The sequence below is a fragment of the Rhea pennata genome, chromosome Z (genome assembly GCF_028389875.1).
Source record: "Rhea pennata isolate bPtePen1 chromosome Z, bPtePen1.pri, whole genome shotgun sequence".
Lineage (NCBI taxonomy): Eukaryota > Metazoa > Chordata > Aves > Rheiformes > Rheidae > Rhea > Rhea pennata.
The window spans coordinates 76,922,891-76,941,605 of NC_084702.1; the positions used below are offsets into that span (position 1 = coordinate 76,922,891).

The window sequence follows — 18,715 nt, forward strand, 5'->3', positions numbered from 1 at the left end:
GTTCCAATCAGCCTGTCGCTTCTCCTCTGCTCCCCGGTCCCGTCCTCCCCTTTTCGCTTTGACCTATCAAACTGTAAGTCTTACTCCGAGCTGATGGGGAGGCGTTAAACGGCTGGCTGGGTCACCAGTTTGAGGGAATTGATGATCTTTGGGGCCTCCTCTCTCACGGGTCGAATGATAATGTTGCCCTTCAGGTTAAATTCAGACTTTGCATAGGGAGAAGCGGGAGCTTTCAGTGAACGCAGGGCTGAAGGGACAGCGACCAACTTTGGTCCTAAGCCAGCATTTAAAAGCCGATTTTGAATAGAATGATGCGTTCTTTTGTCCTTTCTTCATGTTTTTCCCCTAATTTGCTGTGCGGTCCTCCTGACAGCCATTTTTTGTTTGTCTTCTAAGAACTAATAAATGAAAATTTTATTTTTTTATAAATATGTGCATATATTCATATCCCAGATAGTGTGTCCTGTACTATATGTACAACCAGAAGTCCAAGGACTGAGGTTCACAGGGTTGAAGTCCAACCTGTTGGTGCCTCAGACCAGGGCTTACAGGTGATGCCTTGCGACTAATTATACACAATATCTTCTAGTTTCCATGTTATAGTCTCCTTTCTGACTTGCCATGTCCTCTTTACGTCAGCCTTTTCGGGCCACCATTATCTTATCTTTCCTTTGCTTCGCAGTTCAGTGGCCACACATCAATGGCCAATTACGTTTTGCTCAAAAACAAATACATTGAACAATTCCATAAATGGGGAAAAATGGCTCTTCCCTCTCCCCTCTTTTCTTATTTCACCTTCTCTGTGGAATCATAAACAAATCATCAGTAATGGGCATATATTTCCCCCTGCACCAATGACAAATGAGACTGACATTACGGGTCCTTAGCTGCTAGTGGTTACAAAATGCTTTAAAATCTACTGGGTCCATTCAGAGCAAAGACTACAGTCATTTCTATTGGCATAGATTTTGATAAATGCATCCTATTTTTTTCTCCCCTGGGGGAGATTCCTGTGATTCCACAGCTAAAAAAATCAGGAATTTTCACTCACACATACTCAAAGGAACTATCTGAATTATTTGGAAAGAAAGGAAAGAAAACTGACCTTGATCTGTTCGTGGTCACTGTTATGTGGCTCAATAGACATATAGACCACTTAGCCGGAGATAAGAGTCTGATCTCAAGTAATACTTTGGGTGAATTTGCATCTGAATCTAAGTCAAAGATGCTTTTGCTATGGGAACTCATCTGCATGCTTGACTAAACAAAAAGCCTACATCTTGCCCACCCCTGAGCACAAGGTTCAGGTCATGTCTCTCTCATCCAAGAAAACGTTGAATTGGCCGCGCTTTATTGTAGGGGTAGGCAGGCTCGGTTTCTGAAACAGTGCCTCTGTCTGTGTGAGAACAAGAGTACTTTGACAGATATTTAAATAGACAGTGATAGAATAAAAAAAAAAAAAAAAAAAAGAGCTGTGGAAACGTGAAAACTATAAACCCTGCTACTTCCAAATATATGGGTTGAAATCATCTGTAGTGGCCTTACGTTCAAGAGCCACAAGAGGCCTGGAAAGAGGATACTCTATAAGCATCGCTCCCACTGACATATTGCGGAGGTTTTCTCCCTCTCTCTCAACGCCAAGCGTAGAGTTGCTGTGTAGCAGTCAGTCCCCCATTCGAGGCCCAGGAGGGACGCATTCCTCGTGGTGGAATCCCCTGCCGGCTCAAATCCTTGCTGTTGAGTCTAGTATGGGATTGCTCAACTGGAGATGAGCCAGTGCTGGACTCTGGGCTGTATTTTCCAGACCAGGAGCTGCCTTGGCCAGAGAGATGCGAAGAGGCAGGGCTAGTAGTCTCAGCTGTTCCAGCCATCAATGGTGAAGATTCGTCAGGTGGTAAAACAATGAAAGGTCACACTGTGTTTTTCTTACTTAGTTTTCTATAATATTTAAACTGCAGAGGCCACCTTGTAAATTCAGCAGGAGTTGAGGCAAAAAAAATGCAATTTGTTGGCAGCTTCTAAAACACTTCACAGTGTTTTGAGAGGGCTTCTTCAGTGATGAGCTTCAGTGTCTAGGACAATGCCATTTCTGGGAGCTCAGGGATAATTTCTTCACCAGGGCTTTCCTCAGGCCTCCTGGGGGATCATTGGGGAACTCAGAAATGAGGAGCTGACCATTTTCTCTCAAAGCAATTGAGCTTGCTAGTCTTTACATGGTCATGCTTAAGATACCAATGCTTAGGAATTAGTTGTGAAGGTCATGTTGGATTTCTGGTGCAACATTAGCACTTCCCTCCTGGGGAAGCAAGCCTTCGGTCAGGAAATCTCTTTGAAAAATGCATTATTACTGCTATTATTTTCCCAGAATATGTCATTCAATGGTGCCAGGTGAATGCAGGGTTGGTAGGGTGGATGTTTGTGTCAGATGTTTCACCTGTGGTAATTACCAGCTTTGCATTAGAAGGCCTTGAACGTGGACATATCTGACAAGGAAATAAATCTGAAATTTCCCAGCAGCACTTTATAGTTGTTTCAATGTAAAGCATGTAACTAAATGAGGACTTTTCTTCCCCAGATCCTTATGGGGTAGTCAGCAGCTTCTAGTAGACAGATTGCTACCTACACAGAAACATCAAGTATCATTCAGGCCCAGGAGAGGGAGATTACTTACTGCAAGGCTTCTAAGAGTTTAATAAGCTAACATGGAATAAATATATTCAGCACAGAGTTTTCCCAGGTATTATTGACATGATAGTCTTTTGCCCTGATTTAAAAAAGCAAAAAATCAACTTGCTGATTATTATGTTCTGTTTTCATCTTATTAAGGTTTAAATATAACTTCTTTTAAACTCCAGTGACTTGTTTATTTTGCTTTGAATTATCATGTCATAGAAACCAACCTTTCATTTTTAGGCAAAGCCTCAAAACTTATATCTTGATTAATAAAATATGAAGAGTTTATGCAGTTTATCCTGGATTGAAAGAGCATTTTTTTTCTGTTACTGAGAAGACAGGTAAAACTGCTAAAGAAAGGAATTTTTTTTTTCTTCCTAGTAAGGCGGTTCAGTGGGGGATAAGATAGTAGGCTCAAATCTCAGCTCTGCTGCAGACTTTCTGGGTGGCATCGGTTAAATTCAACTGTCATTGGTTTAAACATCCTAAAGCCATGTCATATCTGAGATGCTCACTGGAGACTCTTCCGTTCCAGTACAGGTCTTCTTTAGACATCTGCAGATGATTCTTTCTCTTGGTTGGCTGTAGATAGGAGTCTGCAATCAGTAGCTCATGTTCAGATGTCTAAGTTAGATAATGGGAATCCTACTCTTTATTTTGTTCCACCCCCAGATTCCATCTATAAAAAGGGGATAGTGGTCCTTCCTTTTTATACATCTTCTTGTAAACTCTTTGGGGCTTCGCTGTCTCAGCACATGCTGCATAGCGCAATGATACTCTGATCCCAGGATTGCCGAGCAGGTATTATTTGTATTTCAGATGGTAACAGTAATAATAATAATTTTAAATGTGTATGTAGGACATGTATATGTATGAGAATAGTATATATAATGCTAAAGTAACATTACAACTAATTGCATGCCTAAACTCCAAATTGTAAGATGAATACAAAAATCTAATCAGACTCTAGAGATAGCACGGCACCCTGTGGATACCTTGAAATATATGTAAGCTTGGTGTTCATACGTATGTACCAAAATTTTAGGACTCAGGCTGTTGAAATTCTTTGCACTACTGGAAAGATAGCCTTGTGTGTCCTTTTTCTTTTTTCAAATGAAGTTCAAGATTTTCAAATAAGTGGAAGTTATGAGTTTAAGACAACAAAGTCATTCAATATGATGGCATCATGAGCGGCTCGAAGCTCTGCACACACCTACTCGCGTTTTGCTCTGCAATGCAAAACGACAGCACAAAGCTTTCTTTTCTCCTCTTGTTTTTTTGACAACACCCCCTCACCTTTTTCTTTCTTTCTTTCTTTTTTCTTTCTTTTTTTTGTGGCAAACAGAGTAAGGGGCACGCTGCTCTTAATTTGTTTGTTTGCTTTGGACCTGTCCTAATGCAGGGCTTTTCAGGGCTGCGCTCTTTCCCTCTCCCTCCCGCAATGCTTTGCAGACTCCCCCGCTCCCCTCTCCATTTTCCTTTTATTTATTTAGTTTTTGAAAAGAACCAAAGGGGGTCCCCACCGTCCCGTCGTCTAGCAGAGCCGCTTTCCCCCCAGAGCTGTGGCTGCCGGGCCAGCGGCGAGGCGAGGAGAGCGTTATCAATCACTCAGCGGGTTAAAAAAGGGGAAGGAGCAAGCGAAAGAGGGAAAGTGAAGGCGGCGGGGAGGGGGAAAAAGAGCCTAAACTGAATTGGAGGAATTTCCTTCCCCCTCCGGCCCCGGTCGTTGAAGGGAGCTGTTTTGGACATCTGCCCAGACACATGCCGAGTTAAAGAAGCGGGATAAATCCTAGCAGGATGAATGGCGCGAAAGGAGGGGTGGGGGGGGACAGAGAGCCGGGGCTATGGGGGGCGACGGCAGCTAAAGGGACAAAGGGAGCCTGTGGGCCGCGATCACAACGGCTCTGTGTCTGCGGGTCTTTTCTTTTCTTCCCTTCAGTGTATATCAAGCCCTGGTTCCTTGTAGGATCTTGTCGGACAGGATCGAGGTCTCTCTGTTGGGTGGGGAGAAGCAGCCCGTTGCTTCTTGGCTCTTCCCGTATATTGTCTGGAAGAGGCATGAGAGCAAATGGTTGGATGTTATGATCCAGGAAGGCTGAACCAGGACCGATAAACATCTTTTTAGCAGCAAGACGGTCAGGTTGTTCGAAAAAACTATTCGTAGACTCCCTCTGTTGCCTGATGTCTCCAGGCAAGGCTGAAGGACCTTCTGAAACTGCTTGAGCCAGGCCATTTCTGAGTGAGGTTCAGAGCAGGCATGGGCAAAATGGTGTGGTCAGCTTGGACAACCTGGACAACAGGTCACATAAACCGTTCTGTCTGCAGCAGACCTGGTGTGTGCACGTCCCTTTCTGAACAGCTTGGTCCCATGCTTTCCTGGTGCCTGCTGTTTTGGGTCACCACTCCCCCAGCTCTCTCGGTTTAACTGTTCGTTTCATTTGGTACCTCTCTAGCCCTGTTGTATGAAAGATGGGTAGTAGATCCGATGAGACGATGAGTCCACCAGCAAAACTGAGGTGGCAGCAAGCCTTGTACAGGAAAAAACAAGAAGCAGCTGGACGTGGTAGCAGTAAACCCTGAGGTTTCTCCTGATCTTAAGACCTGTGAACCTGAGAATTACTTCGAAGTAATTCACCAAGTAAGTTGCTAGAAGGTCTGAATAGCATCTTACTTCCTCCCAGGTAAATAATCATGAAGAGGGTTTGGTGAATGTCCTTCCCAAACTCTGATATGAGTCCGGTTGCTTGAACACCACCTGAAAGGGAAGCAGTCTTCTGTGTTTGAAGCAGGTTCTTGTGGTCTTTCTGCAAATCTTTCTCCAGTTGTGCTGCCAGTTTCTAGTGTTGCTTTGATAAGTTTCTGCATTTTTAAAAACTGTAGGAGTTTCCTATCATACAGATCTAGTATGACCAAATTTAACTGAGAGCTTCAATTGGTAGCACCATTTAAAGTGTCTTGGGTGAAACCTGTGAACCCACAAAACTGTTTTTCCAGCTGCTCAAAGGAAGACCAAGAGCCATGCATGTGAAAAAGCATTTCAGGTTTGGGCAGGATCACTTTACCAACATAACCACATAATTATGCAACAGCAGATCAGGCCTTCAGGCGTGCAGAGTTGGGACTTACTGACCAGTGTTAATAGGCCTGGGGAAACCCACCTGGATTATATTGATTTTTTACTACTGAAGAAAGTTTAAGCATATTATCTCAAACATCATAGTACTTTCACAAAATAGTAATGTCATTCATTTATGCTAGTGCAATATATAGGTTTCTTAAAGGGCGAGTCTTTAGAAAGTGCAGTGGTTGATCAACTCACTAAAAATCCAGATTACATGGAAAATGATTTTGACTAAATCTCAGACTGAAATCTAGTCAGCTGTGATGGCTGACTAGTATTTTATTTCATATTCTGCTTTCTTTTGGTTCCAAAAATAGTCTAGTCATCTGCTCCTGAAGCTTGCCTGCAAGTTTCAGATTGTCTTTATGGATCACTACAATGCTGTTTAAGATAGTAATGTTCTGCTTCCAAGTCTGTCATGAATCTTCATCAATGACCTGGATGAGGGGACAGAGTGCCTCCTCAGCAAGTGATGATACCAAGCTGGGAGGAGTGGCTGATACACCCGAGGGCTGTGCTGCCATACAGAGAGACGTGGAGAGCTGGGCAGAGAGGAACCTCCTGAGGTTCAACAGGCGCAAGTGCAGAGTCCTGCACCTAGGGAAAAAAAGCCCCATGTACCAGGACAGGCTGGGGGCTGGCCTGCTGGAGAGCAGCTCTGCAGAGAAGGACCTGGGAGTGCTGGTGGATGACAGGTTGACCATGAGCCAGCAATGTGCCCTTGTGGCCAAGAAGGCCAATGGTCTCCTGGGGTGCATTAGGAAGAGAGTTGCCAGCAGGTGGAGGGAGGTGATCCTGCCCCTCTACTCAGCCCTGGGGAGGCCTCATCTCAAGTCCTGTGTCCAGTTCTGGGCTCCCCAGCACAAGAGAGATATGGAGCTACTGGAGAGAGTCCAGCGTGGGGCTACAAAGATGATCTGAGGGCTGGAGCACCTGCCCTCTGAGGAACGGCTGCGAGAGCTGGGCCTCTTCAGCCTGGGGAAGAGAAGACTGAGGGGGGATCTGATCAGTGTGTACAAGTACCTGAAGGGAGGGTGTCAAGGGGACAGGGACAAACTCTTTTCAGTTGTCCCGTGTGACAGGACAAGAGGCAATGGGCAGAAATTGAAGCACAGGCAGTTCTGCCTGAATGTGAGGGGGAATTTCTTCCCTGTGAGAGTGACAGAGCCCTGGACCAGGCTGCCCAGAGAGGTTGTGGAGTCTCCTTCTCTGGAGATCTTCAAGGCCTGCCTGGATGCAACCCTGTCTACCATGCTGTAGGTGCCCCTGCTGAGCAGGGGGGTTGGACTAGATGATCTCCAGAGGTCCCTTCCAACCTTACTGATTCTATGATTATATGATTATATGAGTATGTTTGGCCCACTTGTTATAAGAATAGTCATTATCATCCACTTACTTCAAATAAAAATATTTATTTTGCTACAAATTGTAGTTATATTGGCCTAGTGGTAATGGAGGGTATCCTTTTTCTCATCTCAAGAAACAAATAGACAAAAAATTATCTCCAGAGCAGTTTAAAATATAATATTCTGATTATTTGCATAAAGCAAACATTGATTTAATTCTTTCCAGCGTAAGTTGCTCTAACTATTGTGCAACTAAGCTTGAAAAGGAAAGATGAATGAACAAGGTTTACCTCTGAAATGATCGTTGTTTTATATTGCAATGCAGTGGATAAAGGAGGAAGAAGCAGAAGGCAATACTGGCATTTTGACTGTATTTAGCTTTTGTTGAGGCTTGCACAGGTGTATTAGTTCAGTTGTTTCATTTATCTTCAGCATAACAACCCTCGCTGGGAAACAAAAGATCCAATTAGACATTCAAATGAGTTGTGTTTTGCAGAACTGAAGTGCAGTTGAGCTGCAAGTTATATCTTGCAGTTTATATCCTCCAAACTTAAAAAAAAGAAGTCCTCAGCAGTGGTGATAGGAGGAGTCTTTGTCAAGAGGAACCCGCTGGATGCACAAATCAGAGATCCGGATAGGCCAAACGTGTTGATGTTTAAAAAGACAAAAAATATGGGCCAAGCTTTTACTTGTTATAAGCTGGAATAGCAGTAGGAATTATCTTGTCCATTCCTAGGAGCCAGGGGCAGTTGTGGCTACTGTAGTCCAAGGGTTGGACTGGAGATCTTGGGAGAAGTGTGAATCAAAGAACTGGATAAAACACTTAAGTGCATGATGGCTGGGTCTTTAAAGTTCCAACTCCTACTGTTATCCAAAGGCAAATCTGTCCTCTATTTCTCACAGCCGTCATGAGAGAGTTTTAGTGTTCATTAGCTGCACTTCCATGAAGGTAATGAAAGCTGTTCTGTCAGGTTCTGCAGGTTTTATTATTTGTGCAAGCAAAATCAGTTTGCTTGGGGAATGATTCGTATTTGAACATGGAGACTTTCACGCTGAGGTTATTAATTGAGCGTCCCTCCTTGGTGTTGTGCGTTCTGGTCTGGGTAGAGGTAGGATGCAGAGTCTGCTGCTGCACTCCCAATGAGCAAGATTTTAAAATTTGTTTTGGCTCCTACGTTGAGAAGTGAATTGGCCTGAGAAGAAAATTGCTCCCTCACTGTTAGGGCAGTTGGAGTGAAAAGCTGGCAAACACCTTGCGGCTTGCACAGCTGCGCTATATCAACCGCTGCAGGCCTGGGAGAAGATTTCAGCCCCCAGGGGTTTCTGGCCTTGGACCTTCCAACAGCCTTGGCTTTGTATTCACCTCAATATTACAGTTAAAAATAAGTGGCGAAAATGAGGAGACCATTTAGAAAAGGCAACTTAACTTTAAAAATTTGCCGATATTAACCATCTGCTGTCAAACTTTCAGTGTTCCTATGACAGACAATACGGCATTTTTCACACTTGGCGGGCTGGTCTCTACAGACCATTAACCATTCTGCACCAGAGTAATACTCCATGCTTTTGTCAGTGTAATTGGTCATATAACACCTAACTTGCGCACAATTCTGTGAGTTAGGGTGCCTTTAAAGATAGCTTTTTTTTCATTCTCACATAGGAATAACTGCACTCTGGAAGCATTTTGACCCCACTATAATGCTATTCATGTGGTGAAAGCAATGCAGCTTCTGCACGATGACTAACACTGGGGAAAGCAGTACAGAGCCAGGCTGCATTTGGCTAAGAGTTATTAATTCAGATATAGCTCTGTGCACTGTTCATCTGGGAATGAAAGTGGCCCCTAGCATAAAAATACTGGTTATCCCTTCAGAGCATTGACCAAATTTATCTGATCTGTCTATAGACCTGGCATAGACATGATTAGAGGTGAGTGTTTCTAGAGCAGAATGGTGATCTTTGTTTATTATATATTATGTATGTATGCATATGTTTATTTATTTATAAATGAGGGTGTGCGGTCACTCTTTTTGTGCATTTTCATGGGGCTGATTTTGTCCCACACAGTCAGTATGCATCTCTATCTAAATAAATCCGTATTACTTATGGCCCATTCCTAGAATGGATCAGATCATATACACATCCCTGCTGCTCTTTTTTGGATGATTCCTGACTCAATAACAAGAGCGTAACGTGTTTACTAGCTCCTACCGGTATTTAACTCAGATGTGAGGTATTCAGCTTGAAGAACGGCATGGCTTTTTTAACCAGCCAGGAGGTTGACCTGCCTGCCCAGAGACCAGGGTTGACGGTGTCCTTCGTCGAGCTCCGATTACAGCAGTGCTGGCAAAGCCGTCGTTGTGTTTGGCTCCGGTTGGGTCCTGATTTGCTCTGCAGTGCTGTACATTGAAATGAAAAACATCTGGTCGACTCACTCGCTCTGTTTAGACTGGTTACACAAATGCATGATATTATGCAACCCAGGCCCGCTATCCTATTTCTCCCCCCTCTTCCGAAGCATTTCATATTTTGTTTTTAATCGCGTCGGACAGGCGGCTGGATGGCTTCCAGGTGCCGTTTCTCGGATTGTGCGCCTTGCGCTTGACCCATCGGCACGGGTCAGCCTGCCACCGCCTCATTGTTTTGCAAGAACGCCGTGTGTCTTTTCTCCCTCCTAACCGTGAAGCTGAGCAGAGCTGGTTGGTGCCAAGAGACCAGCTGTGGAAGCTGGTGAAGTTCCTCCTGATACGCAATGACCTGGTTCGGGCGGTGCGTTTAGCTCGCTGGCTACTTGAGCTTTTCCCATTTAAGAGCACAGGCTGGGAAGACCTGCCTTAACAGAGTTGATAACCCGTGTCCCCCCCGGTTCAGACAAGTTTGTCTCACTTCTGACGTCCACATGAGATGTTCCAGCTGGGGGAAGCAGCGCCATGCAGCGAGGTAAGAGTTCAGCACAGGATTTCCGATCACTGCTGTCATCCTCGTTGCTGTGCTTTCAGTAAATTGCACGAACGCATGTCTTCACCGGGCTGTCTTTTTGGCTAAAAAGCGAGTGGGCTCTCTGGGCAGCATGACTGTGAAAAGCGCAGTGGAAAACGGGAGCGTTGTCCACTTGCTTTCCACCAGGCTTACGGCTGTTGAAAATCAAGTTTAGTAGCAAACGCTGTGTAAACTCAGCTTTTAATTAAAATACATAATTTAATGTCAGAGACCTCATTCTCTGGGAAGGGTGCCGTTATAAATGCCCACATCCGATCTGGATTGCTGAAGCTGGCATTTTGCCTCCATTATGTTAGAGATAGCAAAACCAAACTGTCTTATCAGCGTAGTACGTTGCCAAACAGGCAGAGGAACTGTCTTCAGCCCAGATATCAAAATAAGAACTAATGTTCATTGGAATTGACTTATTTTGCCTGTCAGCTGATGCAACAGCATAGCATGATCGTAGGAAGGGCCGTTGAATGCAGACCTACGCACTGTCCTATCAAATAATACAGCGCTGTTGGCAAATAGCTGAATGGGGCCAGTGTGCAGTGTGCTGTCCTAAGGTCCATCTCTGGAGGATCTTCCAAATTACTTCCATCACCTGCTGGTGAAGTATCTGATCACAATTCTTCCTTTTCTATAAAAGTAAGCATGGGTCTCTGTCTGAGTGTGTTTATATCTAGACACGCGCGCGTATAAACAACACTTCATATCTGGAAGAGAGGTTAATGAAAAACTAATTAGTGCCTGTTATCTCAAGAGCTCATGCTGTTCCTCCACTGCCCAGTTCGTACCTCCTTTATAGGGATTTCCTTTTTATCCTGTAGTAGACTTTGCTCTAATCTTGGCTTTACCAGCTGAGATGGAGGAACGGCTCCTTTAATTTGCTTGGAAGTGGTCCAGTCATTGGAGTCTGGATAGCTCGGGTTCGTATCTTAATAATTTTCATGCCTTCATAGGAATTTTTAAAATGGGAAATACCCTGGTGAGCCCCTGGATCGTTTCTCACTTGGCTAGCGAGTCCTCTCCATTTAGGCAGCCAAGGAAGCCTCATAATCCAAGCCGCAAGGACCTCCTCGTTCATTTGAGAGAGGAACCGGGGTTTTACTGCCCAAGGGTGTGTGTGCGTGTGTGCGCACATGCACGGGCACACACCGCTTGATTCGCTAGTTCTCGCCTCCCCCCTTTTACCTATTAGTGTCCTTTGAAGGATCGGGTTACCTTGCCAGTGGAAATATATGAGCTCACTGTGTGATATACCATAACTGCAACAGCAGATCATATAATTTTCCCCGAAGGCTTGTTGCAGACTATGTCGAGTCATTTGTATTTATGACAGCTTGGGGGTGATTTAGTGCGACCTCACTTTGATAAAAGCCATTTAGAGCTCATAAATATGGGTGACACAGTGCTTCCTCGGCTCGGATTTTAAACGGAGAGCTGCATTTGCATTACCATTGAACTTTATTGTTGGGGGGGGTGGGAGGGAAGGAAGCAAGAAAGGGAAGGAATGAAAGAAAACAGGAAATGGAGGGAGCGTGCGAAATGCAAAAGCGCACTGGAGAAACCGAGGATGTGGCTCTGCTTAGAGCTCTTTAGAGCCTGGAGCATCTGCAGCACCCCCTCGCCCCCGCGTCTCCTCCCTGGCCGGGCAGCGGGCAGGGTTGTCTCCGCCGCGCGCCCCGAGGAGGTTAGCAAGCCCGGGAAGGCTTTGCGGCAGCGCGGCGGCTCCGCGAGCACGACGAAGCCCGCGGCGGCGGTGCAAAGGTTTATGAGGCATTTGCATCCTCTTTTAAAACCATGCTTAGATCGTGCCCAGATTACAATAAATTATCGATTTTATTGGACCAGGAGGCTTCCACGGCTTCGCTTTAGCCCTGTGGCCCAGCTCCTGCCTTGGAGTGGAAGCGTGTCTCCGGAGCTCGGCAGTAGCACGCGGCAGAGGCGCAGCGACAGCTCGCCGGTGGCCTCGGCCAGACGCCTGCCGAGAGCAGCACGGCCTCCTCCGCCGCTGCCGCTTCGATGCAATCTCCCAGCCCAGCCGTACAGTCCTTGGACAATTTACACAATTTCCCATTGCATCAATGTTTCATGGAATTTACTTCTTTTGCTCTCTGCCCTGCTGGCTGGAAATGAATCGGATTCTCCGGATGGGGGAGAACATGAATTTAGCACTTAGTTTTCAAAATAATAATAAAAAAGACTTCCAGATGCTAGCAAGTTTTCTTTTAACTTGCATCTTACTGTTCTGTGCTGTGTTTTTTACTTACTTTCAAGGAGACATTGCTGGACTGTATTTATATTCTGTAACAAGATTTATAGGGGAGGTAGACGATTTATAGTCAACAATAAAAGATACTTAAGACCAGCGTAGAGTTGTTGGATTTCAAGTATTAGGCTTAAACTAATCACCGACAGAAGCAAGTAGGAAGATGTTTCTCGGGAAATTACATTATTTTTCATAATTCTTAATGCTCAGAGGAGCCTGAGCATCACAGCCCACTGAATTTTGGAGAGATAATGTGAATATTTTCTAAATGGGTATTCAAAAGATTGAGTGATTTTCGTCTCTGTGGTGACGAGCGGAGTTGGGAGATGAACCCAGGTGGATATGCCACTAATCAATCCTCTCCTTTCATCCACGACTTTCTATGTTCCTGGGTTTTCCTTTCTTGTGAGCAACCTGTGCAGATTGATAGGAATGACTCAAAACTATGCTTGGTGGCTGGAAAACTTACCTAACGTGTTAAAATCTCTGGTGGCATAATTATTTTTGGTGGGGATCAGGGTACTTTTTGCCCTTAAAGCTGTTCCACTCGTGCGCTTCACTTTTAGGGATCTGGGGTCCCAACTCAAACTGATCAAGCAAAAAAACTTTTTAACAGCCTCTGTCTGCAACACTGGTACAGCCCTTTTTTTTTAGGATTTCACATTTGTAAAAGCTTTAGCTCATGCTTTAAAAGTTTCAGCAACCCCACATGTGAGAGTTGCCTCCCGGATCGGTACAGCAAAAGCATTTGAGCATGTACCTTTCTGAAATACTGTGCGAAGATTAATGCTGATCACTTTTTAAGCCCTTTCCTAGCTTTTTGGAGCTTTCTTCATAAATTATAGCGATTTTATTGAACATTATTATTAGTTTTTGAGGTCTAACGGGATAAAGCTATCATGAAGTCAGGCGAAATAAATCTCATCTGTCTTTTAAAACGTTCTCACGGTGCAGTATATCACTGCATTGCAGATACGTGCAGACGGGGTGATACAATCCCTGATTATTTAATCTTACGGTGAAAATAGATAATCAGTTAACCGGTTTGTCATTATTATCCTCGTCCGAGTTGGATAGTGTTTTTATGCGTCAGACTGTTGGTCAGATTTGGTGTTTGACACGACCCTGTGCTTCCTTTGTGGTCTTTTATACCGAACATCAGTCACGTCAGGACCTGCTGTGGCTTTGTATATACCTACGGAGCTTTCCAAATAATAGTTTTTTTTCCACGGTAGCGGACGAACTAGAGTAGATTCAGAGGAGGCTGCGAAGTGAGAGGCGGGTGCTGCGTTAATGGGAAACTTCACGGTGCTCGGAGGGCCAGTAAAACATGCGTGGTTGGACCCTGAAGAACAGGCAACCAGTAAACTGCTTACTCTGTCCACGTTTCATTAGCCATTGGGGCAGGCTAATGACACTTACCTTACCCCACCGGAGATGCCAGAGATGGGTTAGTTCTTGCTAGCACAGTTTTGTGGAGGAAAGAACCCCTCCCCAAACCCTGCAGTTCTCAGCTGCACCGGGTGAAGATGGGACCCAGGTGGTGGCACGTGGCTTGGCCCATTGCTGCCGGCCCCGTGCCGGGGTCAGCTCTGCTTGTCAAAGAGCAGGGTCGTTCGGTGTCTTCAGGCGTTGGGTCGCTGTAGCACGCGTTTCCCGGCCGGGAGGGGAAAGGGGTGCAGTGGGAGAGTGACCCAGCTTTTCCCGTTTGGGGTTCGAGCGGGGCTGGGGGAGTCGGGAGAGCGGGATCGCTTGCCCTGCGGAAAGCGCCGCGCAGCTACGAACACGATCCGCAGTCTGCGCCGTAGGGGAGCTTGTGCAACACCTGTCCGCACCGTGCCTGGCTCAGGCTCCTGCCATTTATCTTTATAAGCACTTTTATTAAAAGTAGGTCCTAGAGCAAACAGACTTTGCAGTATGGCTTTTTTTTTCCCCCACTAAATGGACTGATTTGGTCTCTGCTGACTCAAAAAGCCAATCAACAACCCTTCTGAATCTTTGATCCATTTTTCTACTTAGCCATTCTCTAAAGGCTCAATTTCCTCTCCTGTCATGCTTTAGAGAGGGGGGAAAATACACAGTCTAGTCCCCAAGTTATAATACAATTATTTGGTGCAGGGGAATTTTTTTTTTCACTTGAATAAATTAGTTGTTAATTAAAGCTTTTTGATGTAGTGCGAAAGGAGTTATATTTGATACCAACAGCTGTATGCTGTTTGATTTATGGTCCTTTGGGGTGTTGTTGGTTACAGCGATCCATTTCTCCTCCTTCCTGCACGAAAAACACACACGCACACATGCTTCAAAGACTATTAAGCTAGTACTGTGTTTTCAATTAGAAGGAGAATCTTTTTTCTTTTCTTTTCTTTTTTCTTTTTTTTTCTGGTTTTCACTTTTGTATCCATTGCTTTGAAGTCATGGTTCCATCACCTCAACTGCTTCCACTGGGATAAAGTCCCTTAGCAGTAGCAGCAATGACGTCCACTGTGTTTTCTCGGTCTCCTGCTACACTGCCGAGGTATGTGCTCTGCTTTGGGGTTGATCCTAATTTGTGGTTCCCTAGCTTAACGTACTCAGTCTGCAGATAGCGGGCACTTTTGGAGGATTTCCTCCAGTTTCCAGTTTAACAGATTGAGCTTTGGCTGTGAGAACTGAGCCAGGCTTCCAGGTAACACACACTGCCTTTGGAAACCAGGCAGTATGTTCAGATTAAAATATCTCCACAGTCCTCAAACCAGGCAGAATTAGGGACATGCGAGGGAGGTGGATGAAGAGCTAGAGCTAGTTTGAATTCAGGCTGGGAAATGCAGAGAATACAGTGGAAAAAGGTGGTGGCAGGGGTGGATTATGTACAAGTGACTTCCTTTTCTTTCTTTTTCTCCTCTGTGAAGGTCAGATCAAATCTGATGTGCATTTGGTGCTCTTACTAATTGATTGCATTGCCTACCTCTAGTTTCTCATAAATTACTCGACACTTATCAGTTGAGTTATGACTCTTTCACCAGGCAAGTGATACCGTGTGACTGGGACCATGCCTCATCGTTATTTGGAGGTGGCATCCCAAAGAGCTATCTGGGGACTCCCTGATGTGAGCTACCCTCATGTCCCTCACTACCAAGGAGGAGAATTACTTAGGAAAAGGCTTTTGGCTATTTAATCTGGCAGTTGTGCCAGTTAAGGAAGAGCTGCTCTGTACGTGATAACGTTTTTCAGTCAGTTCCCAGAATGATGTTCATTAGCCATGATAGAAGCTGTTGAGTTCACTCCTTGACATTGAGCAGAAAGTGTGCTTCTTCATGTTGGGCTTCCGGAGTCCTGGAAGTGACACCAGGACCTTTCTAGACTTGCTGTCTAGCAGGTTGGGTGCTTGACCTGTAGTTGTTACTGCAGCACTTCAGACTTGATCCAAGCTCAGCTGAGCAAGGCAGTAAGATCAGCTTCCTATGCACTGAGGAGAGAAAACCCTGCTTCTCCAAGAATCCCTATCCCACACAAGACTGTCCTACTGCTACCATTTAATTTGTCATAATCCAATGGGGGGGGGATGGGTCTTAATTAATTGCCTTCTACTCCAGGCTCAAGAGGAAAACCCGCTTTGGAACAAATTAATGCAATCAAAATCTGCAGGTTGTGAGGCTGCTGGCAGAGTTCCCTGTTTGTGAGTAAATGAGTGCAGGTTTCCAGCTCTCAAGGATGGTTTGTGAGCTGGGAGCATGGGAGAGACGTTCGTGAGAGATGGGAGTTGTAGGTGCTGGATGCTGATGGAGCTGGCGCTGCTGGAGATGGACAGGCAGGGAGGAGCTGAGAGGCGCCTGAAGCACCTCTCCAGGAAACAGCTCTTTCTCTGCGCTCCCTACGGCTGAATTTCATCCTTTCCCTGCGGGGGGGGGGGGGGGGGGGGGGGGGGGGGGGGGGATATTACTGTGACAAAATCAAGCCTTTTAACAAAATTGAACCTGTTTCTTCAGAGACTTGAAAAAACTTGGATAATTTGCTATTCTTCTTTTCTTCTGTCTCTGTGTTTCCACCCTTCCAGCTCTGGGTTTACCGATAGGTAAATGCTTTGTGAAAAGAGGGCTGTGAACGCCCTATTTCTCATGTACTAGTTAGCTGGCAACACAGTCTGCTCATAAGAAGTCTACACTCAGTAGGTTTTTGCGTTTTTTTCGTGTCTGAATCCCTGATTTATATATATATATATATATATATATATATATATATATATATATATATACATATACATATATATTTGGCATTATTTTTCCCTTCTTGTTACCATTGCAATAGTGGTGGGGCCAATGATGTCAGCCTACTTATCCAGTTTTTGGAGGTGAGCATTTAGCATATTGTTGATAATCCTTTTTTTGTTTCTGCAAATAGTGCTTAGTATGGTTGCATTTTCATATACTAGTCAGCTGAGGAGTTTCTAGGCCTCTGAGGTCGGCAGGAGAGTTGGGGGCATGCCCACACATTTTGTTGTGCTAGCAGATACCTTCCAGTTTTAGTATTGTGTTTTTTATCCCAGGGACTGGTTCTTAGAAAGTTTATTTATCTAAGTATCAATTTAATGTTCTCGTTCTTAGGACTGTATAAAATATGTTTTCTGAGATACTGAGGATCTTTCTATTTGTTCTATATTCTGTCTGGTTGTTTTAGTGGTACCTGCAGAAAAACAGTATTTCAAACTGCATAAATGATTTTCATAACAAAGAGAGAGCTTGCTCATGAGCAGTTTGATTTGAGTCCCTTTGGCAGTTGATTATTTTGCAGTTCTTAGTTATTTTCTATTTTGCCTATTTGGATTTAGTTGAAGAGGGAAAAGTAAGTGGTTATCACATGAAGAAATCAAAATTTTGCACAGATGGGAGAAAATACATATTTTCAGCTATGTCTATGCCATCTACGCACTGGAAACCAGAGTGGATGTCTAGTGGATGTTTCAGTTCTGCGTTACTAATTGAGGACTTTGAAGCAAGAGCATCTGGCCTTTGGTTAGTAAAAAGGAGTAAGTGCTCAAGAATGGGAATTGCATCTCTGCCAAGCATCCAGGAAAGCTATACTGAGCTCGTCCTTGCGTGATACCCTCCTGCAGTGCTTCATGCAGGTTCTCAAGAAGGTGCTATATTCTTCTGAGCTAGCTGGAGAGGTGATACCATTATACTGTGGATACTGTACAGCCATCCTTAAACTTTGGTTCCTGAATTGTTCAGGCATTTAGAGAGAGGGGAGAGAATATAAGCTAGGTATTAGCTGTGGAGTTTTTTCAGGTATATGGAGTCATCAAAGTGAAAAATTAGGAAAGAATGAAGGAAGTGAAGGAGGAGCAAGAAGGGAGGGCACGAATGTCAACATCAGAGATAGGAAATCAGGAGCACAAGATCTGTGGGATTGAGGATCTGACCATTAGGAGCCAGTGAATAGGCTGGTGAAAAAGTGTCAGTGCAGCGGAGAAGCCAACAGGCTCGTGAGAGATCAAGAAGAAAGCTAGAGGACAGCAGCTTGGAGCAGTGTCTGCAGGTATCGGAGTTATCCTACAGGGACAGAGAGAGCGAAACAGCGTGGTAAGAACTAGGCCAAATTGGGTGAAACTATGTCTATGCAGAGCCTCTGGGTGAATTTTCTTTAGAAGGAACATATAGGTTCTGGGTTATTTCTCCATCTCCTAAATAAATTGCAGTAGTAGTTGATATATTCTGTATAATAGGGCACTGGCAGTGACTCCTGTATTTGGGTTATTTAACATGCTTCATTATAAAAAGTTTCATGCAGTTTTAGAGAACACCTTGTTTTCTCTTCTGCAAAGACCAATGTTTCTTAAGTTTCTAATGTTTTCCACCATCAAAGGTTCTCATGACCTTTTGATTTTTATTTTTTTAAAGACCCTGTGATATCTCCATTGTTTGAAAAAGAGCCTTTGAATTTTGGCAAGGACAACACTCTGTGGCTAAAGACATGCCTTTCCCTTCTCCCATGAAATTCCCCTCAGCTCTGCCTGAGTTATGAACTGTTAAAGATCACCATTCCCCATTTCTCGCTTATGTTTCTCAGGAAAATGTTGGCAGCAGGTCAGAATAATAACTGAACATGAATATTCTGCAGAGCTGGGCCCGCACCGCTGCCAAAGCAAAAATAGCAGAGGCTGCATGGAGAAATCCCAGGGCACTAGTGGGGCAGGTAGAGCAGCTTGGCCACCAAAGGAAGAAGCTTGGCTCTTCTCACTGTGCCACACATCCTCCCTCCCCGTCCCTGGCCTTTATACTCCTCTCCAGGCACTGATACAGAGTGTAGCGCGTCCACTCCCACTTCAGAAACAGAGAAAAC

The 18,715-nt window shown here is 44.7% G+C and overlaps 1 protein-coding gene across 5 annotated transcripts in view; it reads left to right on the plus strand.

The window, feature by feature from the left end:
* SETBP1 (SET binding protein 1) overlaps window positions 1-18,715 on the plus strand; it is a 362,803-nt gene that overhangs the window by 83,854 nt on the left and 260,234 nt on the right. The window lies entirely within an intron of this gene.